The sequence below is a fragment of the Euprymna scolopes genome, chromosome 43, assembly GCF_053919585.1.
Source record: "Euprymna scolopes isolate OS-2025 chromosome 43, ASM5391958v1, whole genome shotgun sequence".
NCBI lineage: Eukaryota > Metazoa > Mollusca > Cephalopoda > Sepiida > Sepiolidae > Euprymna > Euprymna scolopes.
The window spans coordinates 61755239-61770805 of NC_136524.1; the positions used below are offsets into that span (position 1 = coordinate 61755239).

The 15567-nt window shown below is 33.1% G+C and overlaps 1 protein-coding gene across 3 annotated transcripts in view; it reads left to right on the top strand.

Annotated features, from left to right (window-relative positions):
• The first annotated feature begins 412 nt into the window (after positions 1-412).
• LOC145268365 (protein Smaug homolog 1-like) overlaps positions 413-15567 on the top strand; it is a 100474-nt gene continuing 85319 nt past the window's right edge. For all 3 annotated transcript variants that reach the window (XM_080123911.1, XM_080123910.1, XM_080123909.1), the window contains exon 1: positions 413-508. The gene's annotated coding sequence lies outside the window, so the exon portion shown is untranslated. The remainder of the gene's footprint in view (positions 509-15567) is intronic.

The following is a 15567-nucleotide window of genomic DNA, read 5'->3' on the forward strand; positions in this document are numbered from 1 at the left end:
ATTAAAACTAAAATAATTATTTTTAAACAATTCATAATAAAATTGATTGATAATATAATTAAAACAGTAATTATAATTCAGGGAAACTTTATTTTGATCTAGATATATATACATATATATATGTATACATATATATATATATATATATATGTATATATGTGTGCGTGTGTATATGCATGTGTGGGTGGGTGTGTGTATATATATATATATATATATATATATGTAGATATATGTAATTTTTAAAGCTACTGCTAGATAGTCTTTAACTTATATTTTTTAGTTTCTTTTTTTTTTGTAATATATTATTTAAAAATTTTATATTAAATAATATTTATGTTTTAATGTAATAAAAAGGATGATATTTGATAATTACAAATATCATGTAATTTTATTTATATAACTTCGTCATCCAGGATATTTCGTGACAGCTGAGAGCTCTTCAACTTCCAAGATGTCTAACTTACGTCTTACTTTCTTCAGATCAAAGGGAAATTGGATCCTCTATGAAGTATTTATAAACTTTTTTTTTTAAATTTTGAAATATAATTATGAATATTTATTTATAGTATATTATTAGTACTCTAAAAATACGCAATAGGAAGCAAAAAAGTAATACTTATCAATATTTGTTTATGAAACTTAAAGTAATCTTGCATTATTTTGTTAGATAAAAAACATCGTTTTTAATATGTGTGTGTGTATATAGTTATTTATTTTTGATTATTTAAAGTTAAATTTGGATTAATCGCTTTATTTTTTTAATATGAAAAAAAAAAAAACTTTATATAATTGAAGTGTGTGTATGTAGGCAGCATTCTTTTATATATATATATATATATATATATATATATATAATGAAAGGTATTTCTGGGAACTAAGCTGCACAGAGGCGTCCTCGTATCATCCCCGCAAGAATCGTCAGACAGTGTTGAGTGGTACTACTGAGTACTGACTGCGCCGACTGCGGGTATAAAACGCGAACACCTCTATGCAGCTTAATTGCCATCAATAAATATATTTTCATATTTTACTACTAAGCTTAGCTTTACTTATGTATTGTTGAGCACTGCTGAAGTAAATCGTGAAAGTCTATACACAATATATTATATCACCTTATGTGCATAACTGAAATGTTAATGCAACGCAGCCAGCAGCACATGTACGCATCATATACTTTCGGAACACTAGTTTTGATAGCAAAATATAAAAATGTTTGTATACATATATATATATATATATATATATATATATATATATATATATATATATATATAAAATCTCTCGCTCTATTTATTACTAAACACTCGTATAAATTTCGTTAAATTCGTTGATTTTTATCTTTGAATATATTTAACCTAGAACTGTGTGCGTGTATGTAAATTCCAGGTTAATATTTTCCAGAGGTAAAGCAACCAATGAAATTTTAACGAGGTTAATGCAAGAGTGCTCAATGCCGAAGTAGAGACAGATGTACTTTTTATTTGATTTACATAACATTACGGATTAAACTTTTGTATAAGCAATATCGCCTGAAGAAGTCTCTGGTTAGTTGTAACTGACTGACCAAAGCATGCTCACGAATGTGTAGTGACATATTAATTCTTATGTAAAACACATAAAATGTGTGTGTGTGTGTGTGTGTGTGTGTATATATATATATATATATATATATATATATATATATATATATATATATATATAGTGTGTGTTTAATGAATTTTACACATTGGTTTCATTTTCCACCGAAAAACTGGAAACTCAACCCTCAAAACATCGGCTGAAGAACCGTTTACAGTTCACATCTTTAACTATACTGGTTTACTGGGTTTTCGTAAAATTGAAGATATTAATTGATAGAAGATAAAGCTAATTATTACTTTTTTTTTTTTTTTTAAATTATTACTATAGAGAATAAAACTATTCTAATAGTTTCTTCCCTTGGACTGTTAAACTTTTAAATTCCTTCCCCGTTTCTTGATTTTCCCTGACTGTACTAACCTGCAGAAGTTTAAATGTAATGTGAACAGACATCTCGCTGCTCAATTCCTACTATCCTCTGTTAGGCACGATCCCTAATTGTACCCTCTTACGTTCCAACTGACAATAATATTCCTTGTATATGATGAAAAGGAGTAAAAGAAAAAAAAAAAAAAAAAAAAAGTTGTCAAAAAAATCGAATATATGTTTTTTATATATATATATATATATATATATATATAATGTTATCAAAAGCAATATGAGTTATTCTTTTACTTAGCTGGTTAGTTTTTTTAGTGTTTTTTTTTTAATTACTTATTTTAAAGCGTAAAGTTATTGTATTATTATTTTTTTTTTATACCACTTTTCTGTTTTGTTGTCTCTAGTAACAAATGCCCAGCTAATGTATGGTGTCTATTTAATGTAATATATATATTATTACATTAATTGAGCACTTGTTACTTCTATAACATTAAATTACACACACACACACACACACACACACACACACACACACAACTTGAATGCCTACTAGACACTGTCCTCGAGTGTCTAAGGTCTCTCTGTAAAGGGGTTTGTCAGAACAATCTGGCATGAGGATACTTTTTTTCAATAGAAGTAAACCCCGACCAAATATTCAAAATCACATAGTATTCGCAGCCCAAATAAGATCTCCTCACTACGGCTACTCCACAGCTTTTCTGAGGTATGGTTCAGTGGTGCACCTTCTCCAAGTGATATTGCCTCAAGTAATAGCATCAAGCTGGATACTCCACCAGACTAGATAAATTCTTGTCCTGGAATCCAGTAAGACCAAGAGAACAAAATTAAATATATACTACAACGTATGAAAATGGTTAATTGGGGAGAGGAAAATGATGTTTTCAATTTCTTTACTAACTCAATGTTTGAGAGATAAAAAACTTTAATGGAACATTCGAATATCTATGTATCTCATATAGAGTTCAAGTGTTAGTCCCAGGTTGTGGGCCCCTTGATTTCTGAGAACTTCGACTGAAGTAAAATAAAACAAAATATATATGTATACTTTTTGTTTGCTTTGCATAAGCATTATTATGTTGCTACACATTCAGCCAGTTACAAGTAACTAGAGACCTCTTCAGGCGAAATTGCTTATACAAAAGTTCACTGACTGAACTTTTGTATAAGCAATTTTGCCAATTTGTAGCGATATATAAATGCTTATGTAAAACAAATAAAAAGTATACCTCATCCCCGAGTGGCTACCGGGCCTTGATAAGTGGTGACCACCTTGTAAAAAAAAAAAAATACCTTGCCCTTCTTCAGTATTGAGCATTCTTGTATTAACTTTGTTAAAACTTCACTAATTACCTCTGGAAAATATTAACCAGGAATTGTTGTAGTTGTTTCCTTGCAGTAAAATTTTGATTGGATTATGATTTTATTAATTTTTTTTTTTTTTTTTTTTTTTTTTTTTACATGGGGGTCACCACTTATCAAGGTCCAGAGATTACTCAGGGATAAGGGTTATTGCGTGTACAGTAATCAATGAGATAGTATTGTAGTAATTATTAGTATTGGAGATTTGATAGTGTGTTACTTAAGGGGGCGGTTTGTCAGGAATTTGTTTATGTTGGATTTGAAGACATCCAAGTTGTAGTCAGGTGGGAAACAGGCAAACGGAAGAGAGTTCCATAATCGTGCACTTCTGAGAAAGAAGCTCTGCTCATGGAATCTACATTTGGATTTAGGCACAGATAAAGAGTGGGGAAAATTATTGGCAGTAGTTTCAGCCAGACAGGTGTTTCTCGTGAAAGATTGGCGAGGGGGGAGATGAGAGATTGGAGCTCAGATGAGCACTTGCCATGGAAATAACAATAAAACAATGACAGGCTCGCAACGTCTCTTCTGTTGGAGAGAGGCTGCAGGGAAGAGAAAAGGGCATCCCCCACCAAACCATGAAGTCTATTTTGTACTCTGTCAAGGCAGGATAGCCTGTTTTTAGCAGCTCCTGGCCAGATGTGGCAGCAGTACTCCATCCTTGGTCGTACTTGGCTTTAATACAGATAGAGAATTGCATCAGTAGTGAGATATCTTCTGGAGCGGTAGAAGGATCCCACCATTTTCCCAGCGTCCTTGGCAACAGATTTGATGTAAGTGTCCCATTCCAGATCAAGAGTAAAGGTGAAACCCAGAAGCTTGTCAAAACATGGAGCCTCCCCAAGACGAGAGCCATCCATTTCAATTGATGCCAGATGGGGATCAGAGCGTTGATGATGTAAAGATAGACGCTTGGCTTTGGATGCATTAAAAGTGACCAGCCAATTATAATAAAAAAAATCCATCCGGAAACGATATATATTTTATGTTTGTCCAAACCTGTGAACTAAATCGCTTGTTTAGTATTATTGTAGCACCAATAAAAACAACAGCTTGGCGATTATCGGATTAGCAATTTACAAGGAAAAAAAGGTGAAAAAGAAAACAAATAATAAAAAAACTATCACCAAACACAATAAAATTTACTTTTCTGATGAACTGGTTTCACTTGTACCCGCTCAACAAATCTGCTTAACAATAAGATCTCACCCCTTTACTGTTGTTGTACCTAAATGCCAGAAAGCTTTCTATTTTAATAGTTTTTTTCCCTCGAACAGCTAAACTTTGGAATTCCCTTCCCGCTGCCTGCTTCCCTGGCTGTGCTGATATGCAGAAGTTTAAATGTAACATAAACAAATATCTTGTTAATCTTTCTTAGACATGGCCCCAAATAGTAGTCCCTTATGTTTAAGTGGCAATATGCTTCGTAAGGAGTGAACACGAGTAAAAAAAAAAAATTTCTATAATTTCCAAGTGTGTTTACTGATTGTAAGATTATCAATGCATTTGTTAGCATCACTTTTACTTAGCCAAGCAAATGTGCTTTTCAAGATAGTGACAATTTTGCCCAGACTTGATTGGGAATTTCAGGCTTTAGATAATAAAAAAAAACTTACCCTAATCCAACTGGCAACCACACTTGGACTTAAGCTTACAGCTCCACTAATCCACTTAAAAATTTTTTCTTACTATCTTTTAAACCTGAATGTGGAATGGTTAATCCACTCAAAGAAGACCGATGATGAGGGGAGGTTCTGTCACGATTTCTCCATTGCTTATGACCTCACTCCGATTGTTCATGAACCCACCTGTGTGCCTGACACTGACGGCCAGTACGTGAGTCTCCTAGACCTTTTTCTCACAACTTGCTCTGAACTCTGTTCAGTTTCCGTTCTTTCTACTCTTGAATCTTCCGACCACTCTGTTGTATCAGTTAAGATAAAAATGAAATGTAATAAGTCTTCAGTCGTACTTCTCCATCGTACAGTATATCGATACTCTATAGCTGACTGGGATAGCTTCCATACATTTATATCAGATCTACCTCTGCGTTCCATGTTTAAAACGGATGTCCTCTATAGTATCAGACCTGATGGAATAACACTCGTATGTAAAAAAAAAAAAAGTCTGAGCAAAATTGTCATCCATCTTAAAAGGAACACGTGGTTGACTAAGTAAAAGTGACAATATCTTAGCATCAGTGAACACATGGGCAAAGTATAAAAAGAGTAAATTTTCTTGCATTTCATAAGTTTCTACTTATTATTTTTTACCCCTTTTTTCTTGTTAACTATACTGCACAGTTGTCAGTACAAGGCAGTTAATATTGTCGAACCATAGATCAATATGTGTAAGGATTTAATTTTACTTATGAAAGCTATTCACATGTTCTGAGCACCTTTTGTAATAATACTGGTCTTTTTATTTCAATACATTTGAGGTTATTTAAGTAATCTATAATATAAATCCCACCTGTCTGTTTAAATGTATGTATGTATGTATGTGTGTGTGTGTATATATATGTATATCTGCCTAAAACTTTCGACAGGGGCAACAGATTTTCATGAGATCAGTATCACTTTGACCCTTCGGACGACAAATATCGAAAAATTGGCCAGAAATATTAATTCCTTCACTCTCAACTGGGCACTTTTCTACAGAGAGGGGTCGCTTTTTTAGCCGATATTTTTGAAAGTCATCCCCCTCTTTTCGATTGACTAGCCTTAATTTAAACCTTTGCCACTTCTGGTTTGGTGATGGACAAAGACGTCACCTCCCCCCCCCATATTTTCTCTCCTTCGCCGTACGGGTTAAAGTCTACCTGCCTGTTACCACTTTTTTTTTTTTTTTGCTCAACACACACCTCCGGCCCTGTCGGTGGGGCATTAGAATATGCCGACTGCCCCCCTGCAGAGGGTAAAAGTCCCTCAATGGGGGTCCTGGATATGACCTTAAACTATATCCAGTGGTGAGGCCCCAGCTTGTGGGCTTTGGGGAATGTGAAGCCACCCTTTAATTACCATTGCTCCCAGGTCCACTCTGACCCAGAGTGGTAGTACCTGTAAGGGTCCCAACTATGGGTTAAATAGAAACCGACTTGAAAACAACAAATATATTCTATTAAAAATATTTTCTTCAAAATCTTTGGATTCGGCATTAAATAACCCGAAAAGGGTTGATATGCCGTAAAACAAAAACAACCAAACAACCAATCCACACACACCTCCAAACACCCCGGGCAATGCCGGGCTAGTTATATATTGGCACAAAAGAAGACCAGTTTACATATAGACCAGTAAAAGTTGGCTTCCTATAAATGGCAGTAAGAAAGCCATGTCTTGAATATTCAACAAGAACATCTAAGAAGGGAAGAGTTATCTTTCCATAATGAACTGCAGAGCTCCATGAAGGGAATTCAACCTATTAAAGAATGCTGACGCTTCACTTTGCGATGAAAATATACTAAAAAGTATCGTAAACATATCTAATATCTAACATAAATAGTGGATGTAATTCCAGAACTAAAAAGAATGAATTCTTAATAACTGACAAAGATATCAGTTAAAGTTCAATGGGCTCCCCATTGAAATCTTATCGACCATGCTGTACATAATATCAGCGAAGCTAAACTCCACTGATTTGGTACACATCAATAGGAGTTCTATAAATATCTCCTTAGAAAAACACGTAGATGTTAAGCAATTGCTATGATGTGTGTTAATGTAAATATGTATAGTCTCATCTAATGGTATATTGGTAAAGAACCTGGAAACCTCAAAAGAACACATAAAGGATGTCTGAGCACCCGAATCTCACCCACATAGACATTCAAGAAACCGATATATATATATATATATATATATGTATACACTTATGTAACTCCAGCAAAGTGCTCAATTATAAAGAAAAAATCAAATTAATACCATGATATTTGTTTATATATATTTGTATTACAGAAGATCAGAAAAGGATTGGTACCGTTGATTTCAAATCCAACATAAAAGGAGACCAACCCTTTGATGTTGAATTTGAAACCGATGGTATCAATGTTTTTCTGGTATTCTATAACACAAATATGTATATATATGAGTAGGCTGATTTTCAACTTTGTAAAATGTCACAACAGAGAAAGTTGCACAATCATATGGAGAGTACAAATAATAAACTATATAATAACTGATATGCTAAACATTAAAAAAATTATACTCCCCCTGAAATTTCTGAAACACTGGATTTTAGTTTGATTTATAACTGTAAAAGACTGAAATTTTTCTGTTATCAATAAAAATTGTTTTATGTTTGAAAAAAACCCATAAAATACAACACATTGTTTACTACAACGTAGTTTTCTACATTTCTGTAAAAACACCAAACAATTACTAAGTACGTAATGTAGCTATTTTTGTTCATCATATCTCTTTTGTTCAAAAAATATCTGGTGGGGAAAGTTGTCATATACTTCTTTTTTTTGGGGGGCGATTCCGTTCTTTTATTTTTTGAAATTGTTGTGGGGGGGTATCGATGAAATTGCTCAGTATCCTTAGTAGAGCAGAAGGGTTCAAAAGAGAGTTGTCTACCTGATAGGTCCTGAGCAGTCATCTAAGTTTCAGCCTTTGTCCCATCGACGAAATGTTGCATCCCTCTGCCTGTTTTACAAGTATTTTAATGGTGGATGCTCCAATGAACTACTAGCCTTTGTACCCCCTCAATGTAAATAACCTGGGACAAATCTGACAAGCAGCAAAGTCCCACCCCTACGCAGTAGAGACCCCTAAATGTAAGAAAGCCTTCTACTCTAATAGTTTCTTCCCCATAACTGCTAGACTTTGGAATTCATTTCCAGTCTCCTGCTTCCCCAACTGTACTGAAGTATAATTTGAACAAACATCTTGCTGCTCAACTCCCTACATAGTATCTCTGAAACTCATGTCCCAGATAGTAGCCCACAACATCAAAGTGTCACTCACTGTGCCTTGTTAAAAAAAAGAAAAAAAGTATAGCAACTGTGTCCAAACTGTACTTCAGGTATCCATGCTAGTCTTCTATATATATATAAAGGTAAAATGGGTGTGTTTGTATGTCCGCCAAAAACTTTCGACACAGGCCATGGATTTTCACCAGATAGGTATCATTTTCAAGCTCAAACCTTCACCCGACAAATATTGAAAAATTGGTCCAAAACATTAATTCCTTCACCCTCAACCAGACCTGTTTTTACCAGGAGAGGTCGAAAAAAAAAAATTGTATCTTTATGACAAGATGGCTTCTATGCATGCGTCGACACACGCAAAAGATGTACTTGAATTCGTTTAAATACTATAAAAACCAACCTACTTCCACCCATGCGTCTATAGCGCGATGGCTTAAGTGACAGCGTCGTTACCTTAAGATTTCAGGTTCAATCCCAGTTATCTGATATATATTTTTTCTCAATTTTTAAACATTTAATATTGAAACAAGGTTATTTATACCCTTTTTATTCCGCTTTTTGCTGTGTTTTTTTTTTGTTTTTGTTTTTTTTCCTTTTTTTGGTTTTTGTTTATCCAATTGTTTTAAAGTTTTACGTCCGTTCGCTGTTTTTTTTTTTTTTTTTTTTTCAATTTTTTGAAAAAGTTTAAACAGGGTTATTAATTTGCTTATTTTTTACCCTCTCCCCTTCATATACACCTCCAAACACGCGGGCAACACCGTCCTTTTTTTTTTTTTTTTTTTTTTTTTTTCCTATTTTTTTAAGGAAGTTTTACATTCGTTTGCTGTTTTTTTTTTGTTTTGGTTTTTCCGATTTTTTAAGAAGTTTAAACTGTGTTATTACTTCGCTTATTCTTTACCCCTCCCCCCTTCAACATATACCTCCAAACACTCGGGCAACGCCAGGTACCCTTGGTCAGCTCACTCCTTAAAACTTTTTATATGCTGTCTAATTGATAATATCTACGAGTTACGAACGGGGGTCGAGTGTGTATTTAATTTGCCCAACTTTCATGCGCTATTTTTTTTTTCCAGATTTTTAGATTGTCCCATGTTTCTTTCGCTTTTCAGCATAAAAAAGCGAAACTGGATTCGAATTGGCGGTTTCCTAGCCCACGGGCGGGTGGTCTCTGGAAAGCGATGTAAACGTTTGGTCAATGTCGGCTTTTCACCGTCATATTAGACAATTGCTTTCATCTGGACACTTCCCTAATAAACAGGGGGAGCTGGTTTTCCCCAAAGTTGGGTAAAAACAAACAAACCGGATTTTGGCCCCATTAAAAACTGTCCCGCAGAAAATATTAACTGTGACTTCTATTTGGCCTTTCAGTCATTAAGTGTGAGCACCTGTCAATTCTCTTCCTATTCAAATGAATTCAAACGTCTTTCAGTTACCCTTTTTTGCTGACTGAGCGGTTAACATGTCATGTTTTTTTTCACATTTTATTTTCCAACTTCGCCTCAGGGCTTCAGGTTTGATCCTACGTGTGTTTCTTTTTGATTTAAGAGCACATGCACCTTGAAACACCTGGGCAACACGCCGGGTACCCCCGCTAGTCTAATATATAAATCTCCCCTGTCTGTTAGTGTGAATTTATGTATGTGTGTTTGTATGTCTCACTAAAACTGTCAATGTCTGCATCCAACCGGGTTGAAACCGATACTATGTGAAAGAGCAATGCGTTGGATGCATAATATGTGAAAATTAGAAAAAAGATTAATTCTGTGGCTGTCAACTGGACCACTTTTTGGAAGTGGGGTCCTTTTTTGCGTCGCTATTTTCACAAGTCACGTACACGTAATTAACTAAAACTATGTTTGGGTCATTCCGTATGAAATCATTCAGGAATATGGGATTTTGAAACCCATATCCCCAGATCTGGCTGTAGTTTGCAGTGCAGATAGATAATATAGGGACTAAGACATCTTTAGAATTTGAGCACATAATTCCAAGCGATTCCCGATTTAGAGCAGTTTTTGTTTTGGCGTTAGTCACATAATGTGATGGCCGGGTGACAATTTTGTGATGTCATTTCTTTGAATATTTTTTGACTGGAAGATGGTATGGCTCTAAAAATTCACACAGGTAAGTTTTCGACTGAATGAATCCAAAAATGGCATCAGATTTTCTCAAAAATGAAGCCTCATAGATATTAAGGGTTTTTGGATTTTTTCGCATGTGCCCTAAAATTGAATTTAAAAAAAAAAAAAAAAAAGGGTGTGGCTGGCATGGTAACGCATTACTTTTTTCATATTTTTTTTTTTTTTTAGACATAATAAATTGTCTTTGGATCAAAAATGGTTAAAAGTTCTTGTTTTGTTCACTCACAGTTTCTGTTGAAAGTCTGGTATATTTTTGATGATAATGAAAAATATTCTCTCCCCCTATTGGATGTGATAATCAATTTAGACATGTTAAACTTATGTCACAACTTGATTTTGGAATAAGCTAGATGCTAAAAGTAAACAGGCTCAATTTCATAAGATATTTACAATAAAAGTAGTTCTCACAAAGGCTTTCTCCATATACTTATCTCGCACATTAAATTGTGTCTCCGGCAAAAAATGGTTAAAAGTTCTTGTTTTGTTCACTCACATTATTTGTTGAAAGTAAAATCTTTTGAAAAAGTCTTGATCATTCAAAAACTTATGTACACTCATTTTCTGCCTTTTTGACTCCTACTCTTGTTCCATTTTCTTATACAAAACATGGCAATTTTGATAAGGGCTGGTTCTTATAGCTAGGGCCCTCTTGGAGCGAATGTACAATTTCATACACTAAAACAAACTTGAACTATTTCCTGAGAAGTACCTTCATGGGAAGCAACCAGTTCTGATCTGTATGGGGTTAAGTCAGGGGAGTGACCATTCATGTCAAATTCCATAAACACTTTTCTGGTTCCCTACTCCTGAAAAAGTCAATTTATTTAGTTGAACAGATGAACACAACTATTATTTTTCTTATAATGAAATTAAAATATTAATTTAAAATGAACTTACGAATCGATGGATGCAATCTGATCAGTTTTATATGAATAAATGTTTACTTACTTAATGGCTAAAATTTTATTTACAGTTTCTAGCGAAAATTTTATTTAAAGTTCATCCAATTTTAACATTAAAAACAATATTCTTTGACAAAAGGGCAAAAATATTAAGTTGAATATTTTTTAATGCAATTCCTTGAATTTCTGGAAGCTCTTTTTTATCTGCTGAATCGTTTAATAAAAAATATGTAATTGGTTATGGAACTTCTTGTTTTTAATTTCAAACCAACTAATTGCATATACTTCTACAATAAATCTAACCAGGGGCCTGTGGCGCAGTGGATAGATGTTGAACCTCTACTGTTCCAGGTGAGCATTGTCTGAAGATAACGATTTCAGTTCTACTCAAGTCCGGCCAGAGGATTAGTTGGCCAAAATGGGGTGAGACAACAACAACTATGGAAGGCAGTAATTACTGAGGATGCAATTAAGAGAGTCAGCATTCCTATCCTGTCGCGGGTGACCACCTGATGAAAGCCAGAGGGATAGTTGGCCGAAATGTTGTGAAAGAAACAACAACTATAAAGATGAAAATAATAGTTCGCAAATAAATAATAAAAAAAAATTTAATCAGATTGTGCATTTTATTGATTAGTTCTGAGGAATAAATTTTCGGGTTCATGAACACATCCATCTGATGGCCAGAGTAAGCTATCAAGCCTGATTTAAAGGTCTGATCCTCCATACTGCATATTTAGGATTCACTTAGGATCCACTTCACTCCTTGAAATCCCAACAGCATACTATAAAAGTAGTCTTTTGTTTTTTGTTAGAGTAAAGTAACTGCTATGTAGAGAACTAATTATTGGTAAAAAGTCAACTTTGTGCAAATGATGGTAATTGCTAGCACATAATTTTCCAAGTGGACCAGTGAATGATGTTTAACGTTGTTCATTTCCATCAATGAATTTAAATAATGTCCTAAAAGGAAGCCCATTCTGGTATAGAGAACAAATAATTGTATTTTTATATTTAGTCTATTTTCTAAAGATGTAATCAGTCCTGATTTACATTCAGTATTTGTGCATGTGTTGATCAAAAATGCCGTTAGCATATTTATACATCCTTATATTGTTCTAAAACGTTGATAACTTCATCTGCTAGAACGGCACCAATTGCTCCGATAGTAGAGATCACTATGTGTGAAATACTTTCCGTTACTACCACATTCCATCTCCTTCGTGAATGTCAAATGATGTTCTTGTTCCTTTAGCTTTTCGATTTTTGTTTTCATTTTCATCCACAATTTGCTTGTAAAATGAAGTGTTTTTATTGTTTCACGTCAACACTAATTTTTTTTATTATACTCTTGATAGGAATTATTTTTTGTTCTTTCTTTTTTCTTGTTAGTTTTGAATTTATCACAGAAAATATTCTTTAAATCAATATGTGGTTTTAGAAGGCCCACAACCTGCAGATTTGCAAGACTTGCACTTAAATTTGATGAAACATTATTCCTGATTAGTTCAATTGGATAGTGAGGACTTTTTATCAAGCTGTAAATATTCTTAGAATCTTGCTCTGGCTCCAAATTTTCATCAGTTTCATCGCTATTTTCTGATTGTGAAAGAATGATATTTTCGCCATGGGATGGTTGAAGCAATAGAGGATGAATCAACTTGCCTTTCTCCTAACACAACTTTTTAGATCTTATCACAGCAGCTTTATGAAGCAGGTCAAAGTTGAAAATTGCCTTTGGGTTCCACTTTATTTCTTTAGTCATTCAAATACTCTTGCTTTTCCAGAAGAACCTGAAGGGTATAATTTGACAAATGTTAATTCTAATCCACTTTTATCTCTCATAAAAATAAAAATTGTGATAGTTTCTTTCCTTATTTATTTACATAAAATACAAGCATAGAAATTTATTTAATATAAAATGTGTATGGTATCATTATGAAAAAAAAAAAAAAAAGAACAAAAGAAAATAAAAAGATAAAAAAAACTTACCTTTTTGTTTGATAGGTTAAATACAGACTATGTGCTTTTTCTGACAATTTTCTGCATTTTACAGTTAACATTTTTGTCGTTACAACTTGCATTTGGCAGTTCACGCAAACAAGATGAAATGTTAGACAATTTATTAAGTTTTTTTAATAGAATGTTTTTGGCAATGATTTTCTATTTATTTGCTTAACTTTTTTAAAGATTGTGTTCTGCAATTTATGCACAATCCACAATTCAGTTAATAGGCCAAACATGGATTAACTGCCTTCCAAATACCTATATTATTTGCTATTAATTATGAAAGAGCAAATGTATTTAAACTTTTTCATATAATAGCTATAATTTGCATAAAGTTTCTAGAAGCAACAAATGCTCTACAAACTATCATATCTAAATTTGCATTTTATTCTAATAGAATTTTAGGTAAAACTCACAGAGAATACTCTTTTACGGTTTTAAAATTGGAACAGAAATTTAAATGTTCTGTTTTTAATCTTTTTTAAAAACATTGTGCATATGCTCAAAAGTAATCGAAACATTTAACAATCATACTTTTTATATATAAAAAAAGAAAATTTTAACAAAAATAAAATTTAATTTTTAAACGGAAAAGGTCAATTTGGTATACCTTTTTGGTATATTTTTTTTATATAAGTTCAACTTCACATTGAAAATGCCCACTTTTATAGGTTTTCGGGTATGTTTATAATGAATAAACATCCCCAACCTCCCCATGTTAAGAACAGCATTCAGAATAGAAACCCGTAACCTCCTCACATTAAGAACGGCTTTTGGAATTTGAGACTTCGAACATATGACCATTTTAGACAATACTCCATGTTCAGTGAGAAATCTCCTACTTTAATCTTGTTTCCAAAATTATACTATTGCATAAAAATTCTTATATTTGCACTTGTGCACATAATGATGGTTGTGGTATTCATTTTTTAAACTTAATTTTTATCATTTTATCAATTACTTTTGATTTTTTGGGGTGCATGCAGAATTATAAGAAAAAAATGATTAAAACGGAATTAAATTTAAATTTCTTTTCCATTTTAAAAACAACCGTAAAACAGAGCGTTCTCTGCAAGTTTTACCGAATTTTCAACCAATTCCGTCAAAGAACCATAGATCTATAAAATCTGAATATTCTTAACCCAAGTCTACGGAATGTGCATACCAACAATTTACGGATTTTATCAATTTTCTTAGTGACTTCATGTATTGAATCTTGTTACTGTCTTAATACATCTTCATTCTTGGAAATCAGTTTGAATATCCTTTTGTTTGCATCGTCCCATAATCTCACAGGTGACAACCCCAATATATAACTTAATTAAAAAAAATCAACTCATCACACTGTATTTACCTTGCCGATACAGCATAAAATCTACAGAACATGCAGATTCTCCAAGCCACTAAAATCAACAATAAAATCACAGCCTCTCTAGATGTCGAAAATTTCTTTACTAATATACGAGACCAGTAAATGGAACAATTGACATTATCATTGCCAATATATATAACAATCCAATCCTTCCTCCACTTAAAATAAATTCAACAATCTTAAAGAAATTATTAATAATGTGCACAACTAAGGTTCCATTCTATGATTATCTGGGAAATATATACACACAGGTGGATGGCGTAGCTATGGGTTCCGTATTGGGACCAAAATCTAGTAACTTTCACTTGGCCAATCTAGAAAACAAAATTTTTAATTCAATAGAGAAACCTTCCATTTACATTTGGTATGTTGATGATATGAATTCTTGCTCATAGCATAAAAGAGATAGATTTAAAAAGCACATTTCAAAATAATTCAGTTCTTAACTTTACCTATGAACTAAGTGCTGATAACAAAATCTCGTTTTTGGATGTTCTTATTGATTCCAGTAGCGATGAATTCATCACCTCCGTTTAAAAAAAAAAACCATCCGCATTACATTCCTGCATTTTAAATTACAAAAGTGAATGTCCGTTTTGTTACAAAATCGCTATAATAAAAAGTCTCGTACATCGGGTGAAAGTGATTTCAAACCAAAAAATATTCTTCAGCGAACTAAAAAATATGAAACAGGTCCTAGTCAATAACCAGTTCCCAAACTCTCTCATCGCTAAACAAATAAAACTATTAGCAACTTAAAAAATCAAGGTACTAATATTCAAGAAGAAAATAATCGTCAACCTATTTACATGTTTTACCACAACCAGCTACATAAGAACTGGCCTTCGGGACAAGATCAAAGTGTAGTATCTGTTC